A 13,985-nucleotide genomic window follows, 5' to 3' on the forward strand; every position below is an offset into this window, starting at 1 on the left:
CTCTAGGATGGAAATTGGATCCATTGCATGTGCACAGGGAAAGCTGTAGAAGGTGAATTAATCAATTATCTGTGATCTCACACAGAATTCTGATTAGTACATTTCTTTCCAATAGTCATAGCAAAACACCTAACTACTCAATCAAAGATGCCTTAAAAATGTGGCAGGCACAGTAAAATCATTGCAAATTGTCTTGGATTAGTATGTTTTACAAAATGAGAGCTGGGATAATCAGGGCCTAAAGAGGACCGATAGCTTTGATCATGCTAAGTTCTAATCATGTACTTCCAACCTCTGGTTTTTCTAAACTGCTGTTTAATGATTTTTCCCCCCAATTAAAGATGCTCTTTGAAGCTGAGTTCTCACTGTTCTATTTCTCAACCAGTCAGTCAGTCCAGTCGCTCAGTTGTGTCTGACTCTCTGCAACCCCCTTGGACTGCAGCATACCAGGCTTCCCTGTCCATCACCAACTCCTGGAGCTTGCTCAAATGCATGTCCCTTGAGTAGGTGATACATCCAACCATTTCATCCTCTGTTGTCCTCTTCTCCTCCTGGCTTCAGTCTTTCCCAGCCTCAGGGTCTTTCCCAGTGAGTCAGTTCTTCGCATCAGGTGGCCAAAGTATTGGAGTTTCAGCTTCAGCCTCAGTCCTTCCAATGAATATTCAGGGTTGATTTCCTTTAGGATTGAATGGTTTGATCTCCTTGCAGTCCAAGGGACTCTCAAAAGTCTTCTCCAACACCACAGTTTAAAAGCATCAATTCTTCCATGCTCAGCTTTCCTTACAGACCAACTCTTGCATCCATACATGACCACTGGAAAAACCATAGCTTTGACTAGATGGACCTTTGTTGGCAAAGTAATATCTCTGCTTTTTAATATGCTCTCTAGTTTGGTCATAACTTTTCTTCCAAGGAGCAAGCATCTTTTAATTTCATGGCTGCAATCACGATTTGCAGTGATTTTGAAGCCTAAGAAAATAAAGTCTGTCACTATTTCCATTGCTTCCCCATCTATCTGCCATGAAGTGATGGGACTGAATCCCATGATCTTAGTTTTTTGAATGTTTAGTTTGAAGCCAGCTTTTCCACTCTCCTCTTTCACTTTTATCAAGAGGCTTTTAAATTCCTCTTTGCTTTCTGCTATAAGAGTGGTGTAATCTGCATATCTTAGGTTATTGATATTTCTCCTGGCAATCTTGACTTCAGCTTGTGTTTCATCCTGCCCAGCATTTTGCATCATATACTCTTGCACTAAGTTAAATAAGCAGTGTGAGAATATATAGCCTTTTCTTACTCCTTTCCCAATTTTGAACCAGTCCCTTGTTCCATGTCCAGGTCAGCAAATATCAGGAAAAAATGAAGGCTGATATAACAACCACCACCTGGCAGACTAAACCATAATTCACAACTTTCCCCTCCCCTGTAGTGTGGTTCTATTTTCACAACACTGGCCCCATGGAGGGCAGAGTGTTTCCTTGTTTTTGGCCTCAACCACATGATTGCCTTTAGTGAAAGGTATGGTTGGGTTTGCTTTCTTGCTTCTATGCCATTGTCATGGGAAGATCACATCTCAATAGCCCAGTAGTGCCACGTCCAGCACAGCGGGTAACAAAGGCCTGAAACCGGGTGGCGGGGGAGCGGGTGTGAACACGTAATGAAAAGACAGATGCATATATAATTTGGCAAGCGGAGAGTCAGGGGGCCCTCCTGCTCTCCATGGCAGGAAGACAAAATGGCTCCTTTCAGCCCGCACTTTTATCACCAGAAGTCACATGAGATCACAGGAAATAGCTATCCTGGGGAGTTTGATCAGCATACCACAAAGAGGGAGTAAAGTTAAGGCTGTGTTGTTGATCAGGAACATCTTGTTTTGTTTCCGCAGGGACGGATGCAGGGGTGGGCAGTGAAGCGGTGCAGAGAGCACGCCCGGCCACAGGTATGTCTGCTTGGCATGCTTACTAGGACAATCACAAAGGCGCAGTTGCCGCACCCTCGAGTCATGGGGAAGGTTCTGGTCTCTGCTCTGGCAGCTGCAACACAGTAGCCCCAGGAGAATGAAGGACACCTACAGCAGAGCCGCCCCAGCCAATCTAAGGTGAAAGTGAAAATGTTAGTGGCTCAGTCGTGTACAACTCTGTGTGACCTCATGGACTGTAGCCTGCCCGGCTCCTCTCCATGGAATTCTCTAGGCAAGAATATTGGAGTGGGTTGCCATTTCCTTCTTGAGGGGATCTTCCTGACCCAGATCAAATCCCAGTCTCCCACGCTGCAGGAAGATTCTTTAACATCTGAGCCATAAGGGAAGCCCTTTAGACAGATGCCCAAGAAACAAATGCTTATTTCTACCTGTTACTGAGTTTTGGGATAGCCTGTTACATAGAATTATTGTTCTTACAACTAAAAGATCTAGTCGACATTTTCTTTTATTTATGAAACAAGAACAGCAAAGTTCTTGTTATTATTATCATCATCTTATACTAGATAGAACATTTTATTACTAAAAACAGAAAAAATACATTTTATAATAAAGGACATTCCTTTAAGCTGAAATGTTTAAATCTATGAAAAACAAATTACAGACTTCTTATTTTCCTCATTTGTTAATGGTACCTGTGAAAATGTCATCATTGACTTTGACAGTCTGAGGAATAACTAGAAAGAGTCTTCACTTAAGAAAAGAGTCTAAGCATGGATTCCTGAGAAGACTTAGCTCATCTCCTCAGCTATGTATGGTTTACCTGGTGGCTCAGATGGTAAAGAATCTGCTTGCAATGCAGGTGACCCGGGGTTGGGAAGATCCCCTGGAGAAGGGAATGGCTACCAACTCCAGTATTCTTGCCTGGAGAATTCCATGGAGACAAGAGCCTGGACGGCTATAGGCCATGAGGTCATGAAGAGTTGGACCAATTGAGCTACTAACACATACACACACACACACACACATCTTTCATAAAAATCTCCTTTCTTTAACTCTTTGAAAGGCAAGCAATACTACTTCCATTGAAAGTGTTTCAAGAGGCTGAAATAGCCTGATAGAGGTCCTACAAGTGGGCATGTGAGTCTCTAAATGGAACAAGTTATTTCCTGGCTTCATTTGGTAGTTTTGGCTGTTGATGCCCGGTGTGGATCCAGCCAGGAGTCCTGAAAGCCACCTGATTAGCATGGCTCAGGCAGTATGGGGTTTGATTTGTTTTCCCCACATCACTTTTCTTTATTTTTAGCACTGCTGTTCACAAAGAAAATAAAGATAATCACCCGAAAGATTGAATATCAAATCGCTAGTTGCAGAATACAAATTATAGCCCCAAAGAAGGAATTTGGCTCTCTTGTTATAAAGCATGAAACTGGCTATTCACACAGGAAATCATGGTCTAGGGACAATAAAAAACAAAGGAAATTCAAGCGGAAGACCTTTCCCAGGTAGGTGGGGAGCTAACTGAGACCTCTATAACAGAGCAAAACCAAACCCATTGATTTCTTCCTCTTCTGCTGCTCATAGCCTGTTAATTCAGCCAGGCTGTTGGGTGAGTCACCAGTTCCATGGCAAACCAGGCAGTGACTCGTTACAGCTGTGCTGGGTTCCGCTTTGCAAAGTCCTCAGATTCTTTTGGTTCTTGTTTTTGAAATTTGAAAAAAAAAAAAAAAGCAAGCTATGTGTTCACATACAAATGAATATATATTATAAATGGTGAAAACGGAATAGAATCTGTAGTTTTCAGCATTGTACCAGTGTGAGTTTCCTAGCTGTGATATCATATTTAGGATTGTCATGTTTTGTAAGTAAAAATACAGGATATTGAGTTGAATTTGAATTTCAGATAAACAGCAAATTTTATTGTGTGTGTGTGTGTGTGTGTGTGTAGTAAGTCACTTCAGTTGTGTCCAACTCTTTGTGACCCTATGGACTGTAGCTCACCAGGCTCCTCTGTCCATGGGATTCTCCAAGTAACACTGTTCTCCTCTATCTACCATACATATAGAAATATAGGCATCCTCAGATAACCTTTGAATGAAATAGATTTTCTACCTTGGTGGATAATAGATTATTCAACAAGCTACAGTCAGAAGAGGCTAGATACATTTCTCTCAACTGTGGGGAAAAAGCAGTTAACACAATTGGTAAATACAAATTGGCTGTGACAAGTTTCTCTTCCTATTCTGTTAAAATCTTGAATGCCCCTCATCTGCTGGCAGTTGGATAGAAAGTAACATTTTCACTCTGAGTGTTTGGAGGTGAGCTCTCTGATGTTCTACATGACAAACAATCATGGCTGCTTAAGTGATTTGGATACTCTAGGACCAAAAGTCAGGAAAAACAGAAATTGGGGGCTGGCTTTCTATTTCTTACCCTCAAAAAGTTACCATTAGGACCACTAAATATGTTAGGATGCACTGAATATCAGTATCATTGAACTCCCAAATTCTTTTTTTTTTTTTTTTTTGAACTCCCAAATTCTAAGGGACCAAACCTGATGCGAAGAGCTGACTCATTAGAAAAGACCCTGATGCTGGGAAAGATTGAAGGCAGGAGGAGAAGGGGACAGAGGATGAGATGGTTGGATGGCACCACCGACTCAATGGACATGCATTTCAGCAAGCTCCAGGAGTTGGTGGTGGGCAGGGAAGCCTGGTGTGCTGCAGCAGTGTGCTGCCCTGTGCTGCAGTCCACGGGTTGCAAAGAGTTGGACCTGAGAGACTTAACTGACTGACACACCACAGTGACACACCGAGAGAATGTACACTGTCCCCCTGGTTGGTCCTGAATCTGGCTTGATGGTCTCTCCTAGCCTCTGCTCTCAGTTCACAGGGCTCTAGGCTCTCAGTGAAATGGGGATTGATGGTGGCCTGTGAAAGGTAAATGTCAGTTCCTCACTCTGCACATATCTTCAATTTGCTTTGGTGTGTTTGAATCCTATCATGATATGGGGACAACCTAAGAAAGGAACTCCTCTCAGAGTACCAAATGGGGAGCTAGAGACAAGAGAACCAGTTTTATCCTCAACAGCTTTATACATCTCTCCCTTTCCTTGTCCAGAGGGGAATGCTGGGACAATGTTTGCTGACTTTGATCTCTTGAATCCCTTTCCTCAGACAAAGATTTCTTTGACATTTGCTTTCCATTACTGTTTGTCTGGTTGTTTTTTTTTTTTTGGATTGTCATAGCTTTATAATCATAGGAAAACATTGTATTTTTTCTGTCCAAAAGAACACTAATCCTGTTTGCATGTTAGAAGTTAAATATCACTACATTCTTTTTTCAAGATAAAAATATAATTTATATCCCTTCCTGCCCCTTATCAATTAGGATAAAGATCATGTACCAAATGATTTTCTAAACATTCTTCTATTGAAAATGTCCTTATAATAATTACAAATAATTTTGCACTAGCCAGGGTTCCTAGAACAATTTTGAATAATAAGATTGATAGAAGCTTTGCCTTATTCTGACTTTTATGAAGTTTCTTTTATGTTTGCCTCATGTTATGATGTTTTCTGGCAGATGCAATTAAAATGAGAAAAATTCCTTTTGGAATTTTCTAATTCCAAAAATTCTATTTTTGGTTAATTTATAATTTACTCCATGAATAATGATTTTTTAGGTTTCTTCACATATTCAGCAAGTTTTGACTAATTATACTTTTATGAAAAATTATACATTTCCTGAAGATTGTCAAAATATAGTTTTATACATTTTTATTTAGTATTTTCCCATACTTGAAAATTCCTTCCTACTTGTAGTTCATGTATTTTCTCCATTTTAAACCCTGCTTTTTTGTTTTTGTTTCTTTCTTCATAGACAGATCTGTCATAAGGTTTTTTATTTATTGGCCTTTATAGAGAAACTGCTTTTGCTTTTAATGATGTGGTTTTAATTAAATGAGTTCATTTATCTCCCCTGTTATCTTCATTGATCCTTTCCTTCTACTTTCTTAAAGGGTTATTTTGTTGTTCACTTTCCAGCTTCTTGAGTTGAATATCAATTCATTCATTTTATTACATTTCCTTAAAAAACATTTTATGATTATATTTAGTCCTATGAATACTTCTTTGGCTGTTTTTCATAGGGTTTTCTAAATAACCTAAATATTTTATGACATTTTGATTCCACTTGCTTGCCTTAGTATGAATACAATGCTAGATTTCTAATTCAAAAAAATAGATATGAAACAAGCAACAAAGATTTACTGTACAGTCAGTATCTTGTAACGACCTATAATGGAAAATCTGAAAAATAATGTGTGTGTATATGAGTAACTGAATCACCTTGCTGTGCACCTGAAACATTGTAAGTCAACTATATTTCAATAAATATATATATTAAGAAAAAATGCTGTATAATTTATACTTTTATTTCTTGTTTTGGTAGTGTTTAAAAATTTCAAAGTCTATGGCTTTCTACCCTTAAGCTTTTCTATTACTGAATTTTAATGTCATTGCTCAGCAGTCAGTGAATCTGGCCTATCTTTGTCTACTTTTTAAAATTTATTGGTGTATATTGGGGTAAAAGAGGAACCAAATAATACAGGAAGAGGTAGCCAAAACATAATCCCTCAGTTATGATTATGGCTAAAAGACTTACAAAGAAAATGCATATATAATACTGTTTGTTATTTGTTTTCATTATGTGTTTGTTTTACCAGGGTGTGTCATTTTGCTCACTTTTACTCAAGCCCATTAACTCAAGTCTTTTGAAATGTACGCTGTGCACACACAGATCTGAGCTGATGGCAGTTTGGGCCATGAAGTGACTGGGGCAATAGCCTGTGGTTGTGGCTGGTGTATCAATGTGGGCTTCCTTGGTGGCTCAGTGGTAAAGAATCTACTTGCCAAGCAGGAGACACAGGTTTGATCCCTGGGTTAGGAAGATCCTCTGGAAAAGGAAATGGTGACCCACTCCAGTATTCTTACTTGGAAAATCCCATGGACAGAGCAGGCTGGCAGGCTACAGTCCATGGGGTCACAAAGAGTCAGATATGACTTAGTGACTGAGCAGGAATGCAATCAACGTGGCACAGAAAAGAAACTGCACATGCTGGAGGCATAGAGTGGGGCTGAGGTGAAGTTTTTAGAGAGCTGGGTGGGGTGGTATATTATTAGTCAGTGTTCTCTAGAAAAGAACCAATATGATATTGACACACGTAGAGAGATTTATTTTAAGTAATAGACTCACATGACTGGGACTGGTGAATCTGAAGTCTGCAGTCAGCCAGCAGGGTGAAGACTATTATGTTCATGTTGCACTTTGAATTTGAGGGCCATCTCGAGGCAGAATTTCCCCTTCTTCAAGGGACCTGGCAGTTTTAAGGCCTTCAGTTGGCTTAATGATACCCTTTCATACGGTAGTGGATAAACTGCTTTATTCAAAGTCTACTGATTTAAATGTTAATCTCATCTAAAAATACCTCCACAGAGACATATAGACTAGTATTGACCAACTTGTGGGCCCCATGGCCTAGCCAAATAAAATCAGCCATCACGAGTCCACCCCTTGTCACTTTGGCAGCCATACATATCTCCTTAAACTACACTTAATCTCCAAATAAAGACAATAAGAAGACCATGCTTTCTCCTAACTTGATACAACTATTTTACATTCAATGGAAAATGCACTAACCATTTTCCCAGAAGAGAATTCCAAGTCCTTTGTGATGTTTCTCTTCTTTTTGATATCCTATGGTGCATAAAAGTAAATATCTGGGAGCAACATCTCTCACTCAGTCTTCCATCTTTCCCAAATCTTGTGGATATTGGAACGGATGCTGACTTTAAGCCATGTTTTCCTTAGAAATAAAGGACAACCTTCCCAAGAGCTGACTTCTGAGCTTCACAGACTTTGCCTCCTCCACAGTTTTGCTGAAGACCAGCCATTCTTTGTCCATTTTTAGCACCTATATCCCAGATCAATGAGTAAGCACCTATATCCCAGGAAATGAGTAAGCAAATTAGGAGCATTTCAAGCCACTCCAGAATGGGTTGAATTCTTTTGATACAATTCCTCTAGTTTATCGCATATCATAAAATATTACCAATCACAAAATCTTAAAGTTGGAAGGACTCTTATAAGCCACCTAGTCTATCATTTTCTAAATCCTAGTCTATCCTTAGGATTTCATGGAGAAGATTTTATGTGAACGGTTTTTTCCATCCTAAGAATATTTGAGAAGGTTCCTGGATCTTCCCTTCATTGTTCAATCAAATGGGCAGTGTTTTGGAAGGCAGCTCATATCCTCTCTAGGCAGTGGATTCCATTTTTGTATGACTTTTTATACACACTCTATAACTTAACCAATTACAAGCATTACTTTGTTTTTGACTGCTCAAATAAAGCAGAACCTTAGCATTCATAAATTTAACATCAGCAATTTCCATTTCTATTGCCACAGTCCTCAAATGTTCATGAAATGACTTAACTCATAATTTTATTAGACCATCAACTTGAGTGATATTTTCTGCTAGGCTGGTCTGTAGAATTGATTCTCTTAGATAGCAAGTGGACATATCCAGAAAGTCAGCATGCACTTGATTTTTTTTCTCCTGTTTATGCTCAGAGTAAGTCTTATAAAAAGAGTAAATAGCCTTACACATGACTTTTGCCCTATTTTTATTAAGTATAAAGGATTGAAAAGATCATTTAAAATTTTCAACAATTTATTATTAAATTTTATAGGAAAATATATGATTTAGTGGTATTTATGTATTTAGGATTTTTGAAGGCCTTGGCAAGTATTCCTAGTGAATGTCAATGGCTACCATATAATCTGTTTCCACAGGGCATTTCTCCAAGGAGATCTGAGCACTACTTTAGCATTTCTTTATTACCAGGAAGGAGGTGGGAAGGGAGATAAATACTGAAGCCCATAAAGATTTTGACATGTCGAAATTAAGCATCATTTTAAAAAGAAACTAAAAGAATAGCACCTGAGTTGACACTAGCAGGGAGCAAGACAGAGGCATGCTATGACCACTGTGTGCCTCAATTCTGTTTGTGGAAATCCCCGAGATGAATATCTGTGCACAAAATTTATATGATGGGAACTTTACATTTAGTGACTCTTCTTCACAAAATGAATAGATATATTATTTTATTTATATTCTGCTTTGCTCAAGAACTAATTTGAGTTGCCTTATAAGACTATTGAATTGATGATATCATATGAGTAAAAAGGTAGGAATAATGTGTGTGACTTTCTAAAAGTCTGTTTTATAAGAAAAAGGAAACTGTATTCAAAAAGACTACCAAAGGGTATCATGCATATCCAAGGTCAGCAAACAATGTCTCATAGGCCAGATCTGGCCCTGTTTATGTACAGTATGCAATGGACATGAGTTTGAGCAAACTCTGGGAAATGGTGGAGGACAGGAAAGCCTGGTGTGCTGCAGTCCACGGGGTCACAAAGAGTCTGTGCTGAAGCTTCAGAGTGTGTATTGAGGTTTAGCAATGCTATTAGCTCAATTAGCAATCCAAAGCTCTCTCTTCGGGAGAACAAAGAACAAAAGAAAGAAAGGAGGACTGTAAAAAGGAAGTATGGGATGAGGAAGAAAAGAAGTGAACACTGAAGGGAATCACTGAATCTGGCTAAGTTTCCTTACTCATCTTTGCATTATTAATGAAAGGGGAGGTTAGAAGCAGCAAGAAGAAAATATGCAGTGTTTAAAAATATTCTTCTGTTTCAGTCAATTTCAGTTTATATACATTCATTTCAGTCAATTTCTGTTTAGCCTGACCTGTTCAAATGATGAAATATCATGTAGTCAGATATGCTGACCACAATTTGGGGGATAATAATAGAGTACCAAAAAGGTTTCATGATACTGTGATTAAGGACTGTAAATAGCTCAAACCTTGGCTAGCTAGTAATTGCTACTCTACCCCCCTGCCCCTCCCTGCCCCTTCTCATCCATACTCGCTGCAGCTCCCTGGACTTAGGAGTTATACTTTAGAAACAGCAACCAAGTAAGAAGCAAGGTGCTAAGGTACAGGGTGCCCAGTCAGCACCCAATGCTTCTGGTAATGACTGGTAAGAGCTGGGTTACAGAATGAAGTCTAAATTGTGACCTTCTTTGCCTTAAGGCTGAACAGAAACTGAGATCTTACCATCCTCAGGTTCCCATAGTAAAGGAAGCCTTTACACTGCCTGCAGTCAGGTAGGCACACAGGCCATACCAGCTCATAAATCAAGAGCATGTTTCAAGTTCATGAACACATAGCTTCATCAGAAAAAGAAGTTCAAAGAAGAGACAGAAGAGATAGTCTCTTGACCTAATTTATTGGTTCAGAGTTCACAGTGGCTATTAATGACCTGTTAATAACATTATACACTAATGAAGAGGCCACATCAGTGACTTGGAGAATGGCAAAGTAAAGCTGTGAGAAAGCTGTAGAATGTTCTTTATAATGATTATTCCCCCCCCCACCTTTTTTTTTGGTGTGTAAAATAAAGATGGACTAAGTGATTTCTAAGGCATCTTCCCACTTTAAAATTCTATATTCATAACTTCTACAAGTGAAGAAACTGTCTCAAATTCTCTCTCTTACTGTTCTGATAATCTTTTCCAGAAATGCTGCTGATCAAAAGCTTGAAACAGACAAATGTGACCCCAAATTATCTCATAAATCTTACTCTAATGAGTTCAGAAATAGCATACTTCACACAGACTTAGTGATGCCTACATGTTGAAATATTTGCAATTCAAAATTTCAAGCTATTGATTTAAAATACACTTCATGGTTCCAGTCCAAGAAGGGAATATTGGAGTCTCCTTAACTCCCCTCCTCCCATGGACACACAGTCTATACCGCACACAGAGCATTTCCTCTGAAAGTAATCCAGAAACCAGACATGGCTTCCTATGTATGGGGCAAATGAGAAAATACCCCCATAGAAATGGGCAAGAAGGACTGAGATGCACTCTGTCTATAAACCACACCCCAGGTCAGATGCCATATAATCAGTAGGGAACTCCCACTCCCAGTTTTTCCCCAAGGAACAGAGGGTTTAAACCTCACATCTAGCACTCCAACCTTTAAGACTCTCACCTGAGGAGCTTTCAAATGGTGAGCTCTGAAAGCCAGTAGGACTTGCCTCTATAAGATGCATAAAGCTATTTCAATCTAAGAAATAGTTCTTAGTTGGCTCACAAGGACTCACCGTGGCTATGACCCAGGACTTAGCAGACAGGGAGCAGTTACAAAATGCCAGTCTCCCAGTCTTTCCTGGAGAGATGTCTGTTTGCATATTTTAAAAGCTGGTGCCTGAGTCAAGCTTCTAATTTAGCATACAACTAGAGGTTTGACAGTGATCTTCAGAGGCTGGGAAGACAGCAGACAACCCCTCAGGCATCTCCCACTAGCCCACTGCAAATTGCCAATCTCTCTCTAGAAGGAGCTTTTATACATATCAAGTACTTTAACTTTTGCAGCTGCCACCCAAAGGATGGGTCCCTGGATCACCTGACTCTGAGAGCAAATGGGGCTTGGGTTCAGAAGTCCCTCAAGACTTTAGCACATAAAAAAACAAATCAGTTCTTAATGGGCACAGGAGCATCCCCATGCCCTGTGGCTTTACATCCTAGTCCAATGCGGAGGGAACGGGCCAAAACACCCACCTCCTAGTTCCCCACCCTCGCGAAGGGCCCTAGCCACAGACTCTCTCAGCTGTCACCTGAGGGTCTGCTTCCAGTCATCCTGCATCTAGGTGCTAACTGCAGTCCTCCCCGGACACTCCTCCAGGGGATCTTCCCAACCCAGGGATAAAACCCAGGTCTCCCCTATTGCAGGCAATTCTTCACCATCTGAGCCACAAGGGAAGCCCCTGACACTGACAGATCGTGGCATACCTTCAATTACTGGGAGCCACTTAGAATAAGCAAGGTACCCTAGACAACCACAGAGGAAAGGAAAACCACTGTTTTCCACTGTGGCTGCAGCAGTTGTAAAACAGTATTAAAAAATTAAAAACAGAGCTACCATACAACTTAGCAACCTCCCTTCTAAGTGCATTAAAAAAGGAAATGAAAACAGATATTTGAGAGATAATCTGAACTTGCATATTTATTACAAGACTATTCACAATAACTAAGATATGGAAGCAACGTAAGTATCAATCAACAAATCAATGGTTAAAGAAGTTGTTATATATACATACGTGTATATGTGTGTTGCATACATGTATACACACTGGCATATATGTATATATATGTATGTGTGCATGCTAAGTTGCTTCATTTGTGTCCAACTGTTTGTGCCCCTATGGACTGTGGCCCACCAGGCTCCTCTGTTCATGAGATTCTCCAGACAAGAATACTGGAGTGGGTTGCCATGCCCTCCTCCAGGGGATCTTCCCGACCCAGAGATCAAACCCATGTCTCTTATGCCTCCTGCATTGGCAGGCAGGTTCTTTACCACTAGAGCCATCTGGGAAGCACTATATAGGTGCACAAATATGTGTGTGTGTATGTGTGTGTGTGTGTGTGCGCGCGCGTGCAACAATATCTGCAGCTTGAGGACATTATGCAAAGTGAAATAAGCTAGACAGAGAAAGACAAATGCTTCAAGGTATCACTTGTATGTGGAATCTGAAAAAAATTCTTTTAAATCAACTCATAGAAACAGAGAATAGAAAAGTGGTTGCATTGATCAAGGGCACAAACTTTCAGCTATCAGATAAAACCTGCGAGTCTAATGTAAAACATGGTGATTATAGTTGATAACATTGTAGAGTTGATAACTAAAATTTGCTAAAGAGAGGGACTGCCGGCGTTCCCTCGGAGTGAGTCGGGGCCTGTTCGCTGCTGCTTGCCCGGGCCGGCCGCAGCATGGCAGAGCAGGAGCTCGAGGCGCTGAGGAAGTAGAGGCTGGCTGAGCTGCAGGCGAAGCACGGGGATCCTGGCGATGCAGCACAACAGGAAGCAAAGCACAGGGAAGCAGAAATGAGAAACAGTATCTTAGCCCAAGTTCTGAATCAGTCAGCCCGGGCCCGGTTAAGTAACTTAGCACTTGTAAAGCCTGAGAAAACTAAAGCCTGAGAAAACTAGAGAATTACCTTATACAGATGGCACGGTATGGACAACTAAGTGGGAAGGTATCAGAACAAGGTTTAATAGAAACCCTCGAAAAAGTAAGCCAACAAACAGAAAAGAAAACAACAGTTAAATTCAACAGAAGAAAAGTAATGGACTCTGATGAAGATGACGATTATCGAATTTGTCTAGAGACTGGAACTTAACGAAGTTCCAGTATTATCTAGGAGATAATACTTGGCAGAAGTTAAGATCTGGTGGTGTGTTTACTTTGTTTATTGTCTATATACCTTTTAAAAATAAACTTGTTATGCAAAATAGAAAAAAAAATTTTGCTAAAATACTAGAATGTAGATGTTACCACCAAAAAAGACGAATATATGAGATAGACGTGATGACAATTAAGTAGATGGAGGGCGGGAGGAGTCCTCTCACAATGCACATGTATATCATATTATCACAGTGTGTACCTTAAATGTCTTACAACTTTATTTTGTCAGTTATAACTCAATAAGCTGAAAAAATACATTTCATAATGAACCATACATTGTCTCAGATTCTCACTTGGAGGATCAAAAATAACAACGAGCCGAACTACTACTTTCCCCCTACAGCTCTGTAAATGATTATATCAGTAAGATTATATTTAGCTGCATAAAAATATTAACAGAAGCTTAAATGTATTAAAAGTGCATTTCTCTTACACACAAAACAAATCCTGATGTAGGTCATTTAGTCTGCCATGGTGGCTCCACAGTCAGGGATGACCAGTCGATAGGCACCATGCTGTTTTATCATCCTCAGCACATCATTTCCAACCTCAAGGTGACTGCATCATTCAGAATGGCTGCTGGGGCACCAGTCACCATGCCTGCATCTTGGTATGATACAACAGGGTGCTCTTTAAGTAGCTTCCCTGGGACACATTCATCACACTTATTTCATGATCAGGACTTAATGAAATA

General features: G+C 39.9%; 1 pseudogene; it reads left to right on the forward strand.

Annotated features, from left to right (window-relative positions):
• Positions 1-12,816: 12,816 nt before the first annotated feature.
• LOC113907078 lies at positions 12,817-13,350 on the forward strand (annotated as a pseudogene).
• Positions 13,351-13,985: the final 635 nt, after the last annotated feature.

This window comes from Bos indicus x Bos taurus, chromosome 16 (genome assembly GCF_003369695.1).
Source record: "Bos indicus x Bos taurus breed Angus x Brahman F1 hybrid chromosome 16, Bos_hybrid_MaternalHap_v2.0, whole genome shotgun sequence".
NCBI lineage: Eukaryota > Metazoa > Chordata > Mammalia > Artiodactyla > Bovidae > Bos > Bos indicus x Bos taurus.